The following is a 7,997-nucleotide window of genomic DNA, read 5'->3' on the forward strand; positions in this document are numbered from 1 at the left end:
CTCTCTCTCTCCCGGTGCCTCCCCCTGTCTCCCTCTCCCCTCTCTCCCTGTCTTTCCAAAAACCTGATCTGTACCTCTCCGCTCCAAGTTGAGAGTGTGCCAAGCGGTGATGAGATGAGAGGGAAGCCAATTGGTGGCGTCGAGGTGTGGGGGACAGAGAAAGAGAGAGAGAGAGCGAGGGAGGGAGAGAGGGAGAGAGAGCGCCATGGGAAGGACTCCAAAAAACCAGACTCACTGCCCTTGGCCCAATGCTGACTCATCACCAGTCCCCGTGGGTTTCCCAGAAGGCAGCTGTTGGCAAGGATAGAAAGCCCAGTCTCTCTGAACTGCTCGCCACACAGATCACAGCCCCGTGAGTAATCACGACACCACCTGAGCGCCTTATGGAAGGGACAGTTGGTGACAAAATGGGATAAAGGAAGACGAAGGCTGGAGGGCTGTCTGCCCTCTGCCTCGTAGAAATCATCCTTGGGCAGATGCAGACAGAGGAGGTCACAGGTGGCCTCCACATCCCTTCCTCATCTATTTGAATCTACTTCTCTGAAATTAATGACGCGTTATGCTTTGACTCTCTCCCAAAAAAGCTTTTACTTTTTGTGTGTAATGATTGTGTTATTTCGGAAGATTTGCATACTTATCCTAATGGCTAACTTTATAAGTATTAAGGTATACAATTTCCACAGCCTTTTAGTATTTTAGAAACTACCTTTTATTTTTCTACTACAATTATAAAGTTAATGTATTTCCCTTCCTTCTCTTTCTTTCTCCACTATACATTACTTTTTATTATTTGCATTTTGCTTTACAAAGATAAATATGCTTTTTATGCCTTGCAGTCTCCAGCAACACTTTAAAATTTCCATTTATTGTAGATGAAGAATGGTAGTATATGTATTCTAATTTCTACTCTTTCCTCCTCTGCTCTCGTTTTATATTATTTCCAGAGAACCACCTATCGTGAGATACAATATATTTTGGCATTACATTTTCTATAGTTTTAATAAAAACTGAGAAAAAAGGTTGAGATTTTGAGTTGAACTCTACCATCACGCGATAACAGAGAGATATAAATTTTGGTTATGATATTTAAGAACCAAGAGGCAAAACTGGTCTCTAATCATCCTTTAAATTAAAAAAAATTGTTAATTAGGTGAAGGTTTACAGATGAGATGATGTGTTTTACATTTAATAATTCATACACATCTTGTTTCAACTCATTCTGATCATCTTTAAGTAACACGTTTCATTGGACATGCTGAAAGATGGAAACCAGCTACTTAGACAATACGAGCCTACGCGGGGACGTGGCAACCCTGGAGGCTGGCATGTGGTAGTTGCTGTCGTTGCTGCTGCTTTCCCGACTCTCCGAGTGAGCAAAGTGAAGACTGAGGCGGTGAAAAGCACTGTGAAGAGCTAGCACACCACCTCCCAAAGCCATGTGCAGTGGCTGGGGTTGGATGAGGGCAGTCTAGACAAACAGGAAGCCTTGGACCTTGTGGGTCAGGAGCATGCGCAAAAGGCACGTGGCCTGAATATAGAATTAATAACAAGCAAGAAAACGGCTGGAAGAGCTGTCTTGTTGGCAGGGCCTGGCAAGACAGCGCTAATTCTGGCTATTGTCCAGGAGCTGGGTACTAAGTTTTCTTTTCTGCCCACTGGTGGGGAGTGAAGTTTACTTGACAGATCAAGAAGACAGAAGGGCTGATGGAGAACTTCCAAAGGGCCATCGGGATGTGGGTCAAAGAGATCAAGGAAGTTTATGAAGGTGAAGTTACAGAGCTAACTCCACGGGAGACAGAGCACCCCATGGTGCGATATAGCCGAACCATTAGCCACGTTGCACCAAACAGTTGAAGCTGGACCCTAGCATTTTTGAAAGTTTGCAGAAAGAGTGAGTCAAGGCTGGAGATGTGATTTTCAGCGAAGCCAACAGTGGGGCTGTGAAGAGGCAGGGTAGGTGTAATACCTCTATCACAGAATTTGACTTTGAAGCTGAGGAGTATGTATCTTCCCCAAAGGGGGATGTACACAAAGAAGACATAAATTAACCAAGATGTGAGCTTGCATAATTTGGATGTGGCCAAAGCCAGGTCCGGGTGGGGAGGGTGGGTGGGAGAGACAAGACATCCTGTCTAGGATGGATCAGTAGATGAAGCCAAAGAAGACAGAAAGCACAGACAAACTTTGAGGGGAGATTAACAAAGTCATGAAGACATATATTGACCAAGGCATTGCCGTGCTGGTCCCGGGGTCGGGGTCCCAGGGTCCCAGGGTCCCAGGGGCACTATTTGTTGATGAGATCCACATGCAGAACACCGAGGGCTTCACCTGCTTGCGCCAGACCTGGAATCGTCTATCAACCCCCTTGTCATCTTTGCACCCAACCGAGGCGATTGAGTCATCAGAGGCATGGAAGAGGCATTATGTCATCCCTCTGGATCTTGGACCAGGTGTGGGTCATTTGCACTGAGCTGCACACCCTGCAGGAGATGAAACTGGTCATTCAAATGCGAGCCCAGACGGAGGAAGTCAACATCAGGGAGGAGGTGTTGAGTCACCTCAGGGAGATTGGCAGGAAGACCCCTCGGAGGTCTTTGAAGCAGCAGCTGACCCCGGCCAACTTGCTGGCTTAGATCAACGGGAAGGACAGCATTGAAGAAGAACACCCTGAGGAGATCAGTGAGCTTCTCTAGGATGTCAAGTCCTCGGCCCCAACTCTGGCTGATCGGCAGGACACGGATGTGAAGGGAGCTGGCTCTGGGGTGCCTGGCTGGCCCAGCTCTGTGCAGGAGCTTGCCCTGGGCTGGGGCTTCCTCACACACAGGCCCCGCTGGCAGCATTGCCAGTTCAGATCGGAGAGCATCGCTTTTTAAGTTATCATAACTTCTCCTGTGGCTGCTTTGAAAGAATCCTTCCTTAGCTGACGTATTTTCTAGAAAATTGTTATAGTTGTTTTGACAAAAGCAAAACAAAACTAAAACCTATTGGGAACCCTGAAATACTTGTTTTCTGTTAAATTGAATTTTAATAGACAAAATGTCTTTAGTACCTTAATTTTTTATTTATAATCTTATGGAACTTTTTGGGACAGCGTTGATTAAAAGGAAACTCAATGTTGAGTTATTTATGGAAAAACCACATAAAGATAAATAAATAAGTGATTCAATTATGAAGAGCCATAACATTTCCAGGTATTATGGATCAGAAAACTGATTTTTTATCATTTATAATTTACTAGTAGAAAAGTTTCTTCAGTGGAAAATTAAATAGAAGGCTAGGTAGTCATTTGCAGTTAGAAAAAGAAAGCCAAACATTGTCATGAACAATGATGATTGCTTTACACTTAAGTTATTATCATAACAATCTCAAGGCTATATTTCTTCTGTTGATATTTACATTCTGTAATCAAGAGAATGATTTGCTCATTATTCTTGAGTAAATAACAAAGACAGCTGAAGAAAGAAGAGTAAATAAATTGTGGCAAAATCACATGATCATAGATTGCACTATATTTTAAGGTTTACTAGCATCATTATTTAGTAGTTAGAAGTGTGGACATATTTATGGCAAGGTTCTACAATTACTTGAACTGATGTATGAACATTCACAAGACAACTACTTTTAATTAATCCAATTTAAGTAAGTATTAAGTTCATTGGACAGTATCATAGGATTACATGAGAAAAGTATAAAAAGCTAAGAGCGTACATTTATTAAGAAAAGAATAGGTAACTGTAGTAAGATACTGGCAGCCCTGGTGGTCGAGCTGGATTCCAGCATTCTCCAGTTATTACTCATCCTTAGATCAGACTTCGATTGGGAAGAACAACCCTAGGATTCACTCTTTGGAAGATGATTACTGAAAGGTGAAGGGATGCCAAGTCTTACTTGATCAACGATCTGGGTCCAAATTTATGTTTAAAAAGAAGGCATCCAAGATATACTGCCATATCAATCTTTTTTCGAGCAGGGCTAAGCCTGTTATTTTCAAGCCAGTTGTATTCCACCCTTGTCCTTTGACAATACTTTCCCTGAGGGCAAGGCTCTCTGTCCTTCTGATTATTGTGTCAACTGTAGGTTGCACCTCCGTGGCTGGCCCAATGTAGACACAGGAGCAATATTGGTGGAAGAAATGAGCGAGCAGTTTAGGCCTCCATTTAAATGTCATATCCACCGAAAAACTTCTCTGATTTCCAAGCTAACTCTGTTTTCCCAAATCATCCTGTTCTTTCCTTGTGCCCCACCCGTACATTTTCTGCATTTGTGTGCTTGTCTAATGCCGTATTCCTAAACAATATCCACACCACGAGGTCAGGGACTTTTTTGTTTTGTTCAGCATAATCTACAAGTAACTACCCTGGAATATAGGGAATTTAAGTAAATATTGAATGAGTCGAATATTTTTAACATTGGGCTAGTATTTTATTGTAGGGTGAGGTTCTGTCTAGTTGTAATTGCTCAGTGAAACTACACTTTAACTTACACAGGACTGAAATATTTACAATTCAGTGAAGCTAGTTCAAAATGTTGAAATCAGTATCTTTTATTGATGATGTCTCAAGTGCTAGTCCTTGGGCTAAATTATGCTCATTAAATCTTCATACTTATGTATGAAGTCTATAGCATAAGTATATACTTATGCCATATAATTGTATCCTTATTTTATTTGTGAATAACGAGACGTAATGAATTAAGCACCTTGACCAAGTCACTCTGCTCTTCTATATCAGATTCTTGTGGACCCAGATCTGCAAACTTCAATGTGTGTATTTCAAAGGAGGCCCCAAGACTATTGTCACATACACTATCAGTAGGTAGGCTTTTGCCTCATTTGTTTTCTCCTTTTAAGATAAACACTCTGTGTACATAGATACCATTGCTTTCTTCTCTTAGAGGACACCGGCGACTACTTTTTTATTTAATGGAGTGTTCCAACAGATCGACCGTAATATAGCAGGTATGACAAAGACCAGAGGAATTGCTTAGTTGGAAGAAATTCTGGGAATTAGGATATTTCAGAGTCATTCTATTGGAAACAGTAGTTCCATTAAGTGAAAAAGTCTTAATTTCTTATGTAAAAGCAAAAATATACCTTGAAAGCCAGATAATATATTTAAAATTTGTTAATCCCCTTCTACATATGAACCTTTTGCCTATGTTTTCACCCAGAAAGTACAAAACTCAGTGTGTGCATATTCAGGACAGGTGTGACTGTTGTGATGCAGACAGGACAGGTCATTGTCCTCCATGGACTCAATCTCCTGTTGGCATCCAGAATATTTGACAACTCTGCTAGTTAGGCTTGAGCCCTGTTGGCGTCGTGGTTAGCCCTTAGCTGCGATCTACAAGGTCTGAAGTTCTAAACCACAAGCTGCTCCAAGGGAGAAGGAGGGAACTTTCTTCTCCCGTTAACAGTTACAATTTGGGGCGCTCCCAGGGACAGTTCTACCCTGTTATAAAAGGGTTGCAATGAGTCTGCAGCTACACCATCGCAGTGAGTTTGGATTTTTTGTTTCACTAGTTAGACACCCCTGCATAGCTCTTGCTCTTTGGCAATTAAACACAAATCGGGGCAGTGTGACAAAACCCTAATGTTAAGAATTTACCTGCTCAATTATTTTTCTTGATAAGAATCTTTGATATGCTCCAACAGCCTGCTAGAGGGTCTAAGGGACACTCTAAATATTTTTGAAGAAATCTGAATGGTCAGTACAGGCCCATGATTCTAGTTTTGTGCTATTTCTTACCCTACCAAATATTTCCAAGACAGAAAGGAAAATCACAGTTTATTCTCTTTACAGCTGTTGCTGAGTCTATAAAGTAATGTTCTTTAAGAGAACTTCTTTTAAAATCCTCAAGACTTCCTGATCCTTGACCCATTAAAAAAAATATTCTCAAATGACACTATGGATATTGAAGATTATAACTTACATGTCAGGAGTTTTTTCTTCAAAAATAGATGTCATACACCAAAGTCATTATAAAAATCACTTGCTAGGGCAAGGTTGGATGGACTGATATTTTTACGGAGATCAATCAAATATGAGTTTCCATATTATATCAGTTCTGTAGTTTAACCTCCTAATAAGAATCCTATGCTGAGGAACTTTATTCAATTCAGAACCTGAAAAGAATATAACCAAATGTCCTTTAAAACCCACAACTCATAACATGTTTGAGTCAATATTTTATAAAATTTTCAGTTTTTAATTTTAGTTTTATTTTCTAGACACACAGAGACCTCCAGTATCTTATAAAATGACACCAAATTTTAATACTTTTGTCAGATTTTCTTTACAGGAAATTTAAATACCACTTTAAAAACTATTACTGTAAGATCATGGCTAACACACACCATTTGCATGTCACCATTTCTGAGGGCTCAAGTGGGTGAGACCAAGGACATCAGTCATGTTGTCACCCCCACTTATCTTCTGTCAGATTTTCCATTCCTGTACACAAAAACTCAATGCTATGTAAGTGGTGACTCCTTCCTTAATAATTCAATGATAAATTAATATTTTTATTCATGTTTTCGAAGAACACCAAAATCTGCATAATAGCCACACTTTTTCATGGACCTATGCTATTAGTTTATTGGCTTTGTTTCCAAATCGAGATTCCAACATTAAAAAAAGTAAAATTAACAGAAGATTCTTTGCCTTCCAGTACCTGTCCACATTTATATTTACTTTTTGCAAAGAATAGTAACATTTCATATTTGTACTGTTCTATTATTTAATTGTTATATACGCATATTTCCCCAATGTGACAGTCTTTAAAGTATACATTTTTAATAACTGCATGAATGTTCCATTTTAATGGTTCCCTCATTATTGAGCATACAGATGTTGACACTTTTCTAGATAGAATGTGAAAAAATATCGCTACCGGGAGTCTAGTTCGCACATTCCCGTGTTTATTTCAAGAAGCGCGTAAAGCGTGTCTCTGTGCCCAGTGGGTGGCTGCAGACAAACTGTCTCAGTCATAGACTTGTCTGATTCTCCTCCTCGGGCCGCCTTCAAAAAAAGGCTCAATCCCAACCGTCCCTTCCAAGAGGACCTGCTGGTTACATTCAAGGCCCTGAGATCAGCTCAGAAAGTATGGCGGTTTTTCCCCCATAAAGGGCTAATCTTGATAGAGTTTCTGGAAGGACCCAGGATGATCACGAAAGCTTAGGGAGAAGTTTTAAGACATTTGAAAAAATGCCTTGGTGAGAAAAAGGCCAGTAGAGACGCGCCGAGGCTAGTTTTCTTGTCTTCTTGGCGGTGGCCCTGCTTGTTCCTGGAGGGCGGCGAGGGCATCCTGCGGGAATCCCACTGAAGCACAGCATCCCAGCCTCCACAGCGCTGATCTTGCCCCGTCAGACTTCTGCTTGGTTAGCAAACTCAAGGAGTTTGATTTGAGAAGGAATATGATTTGAGACCCTTGAGGAAGGCCACACTGATGTTTTGATGTACTGCAAATTGAAGAGATTTCTTCACACTGATTTCTTCTGGGAAGGTTAAAGAGACCCGGGCAGCACCTTCAGAAATGTCTAGCTATAGGAGGAGGATGTATTGAGAAACATTAGCTTTACACTTTGACGATTTTGTTGACAGGTTTCTGTGATTTGTCTCTATACTTTATGACTAGCCCTCAGATATCTCCCATCCATTGTACTGTACTGCTCTGAGCAGGAGGAGCACCCCTCCCCGCCCCCCACCCAACCTAGAGCCTAAAGATGGGGGCGGGCATGGATGACTTTGTGAGAGGAGAGTTAACGTCTCTTAGGAGATAAACAAGAGGGGTCGGGAAAATGTTGCTATATTGTTGCACCCCTGAATAAAATACAAAAATGCATTTGACGTAGTCTCTGGCGCAGTGACTAAGCAGCTTGGCTGCTAACTGAAGGGCTGGCAGCTTGAATCCAAGAGGTCATCACAAGGGAGAAGATGTGGCAGTCTGTTCCAGGGAATCACATTCTAGTCTGTCCTAGAGGCTTGCATCAACTCGAT

The 7,997-nt window shown here is 41.3% G+C and overlaps 1 pseudogene; it reads left to right on the top strand.

Moving 5' to 3' along the window:
* Window positions 1-1,252: 1,252 nt before the first annotated feature.
* On the top strand, window positions 1,253-2,873 carry LOC101642503 (annotated as a pseudogene).
* The last annotated feature ends 5,124 nt before the right edge of the window (window positions 2,874-7,997 follow it).

This window comes from Echinops telfairi, unplaced genomic scaffold (genome assembly GCF_000313985.2).
Source record: "Echinops telfairi isolate 266 unplaced genomic scaffold, ASM31398v2 ScPeMD7_1;HRSCAF=3_0, whole genome shotgun sequence".
NCBI lineage: Eukaryota > Metazoa > Chordata > Mammalia > Afrosoricida > Tenrecidae > Echinops > Echinops telfairi.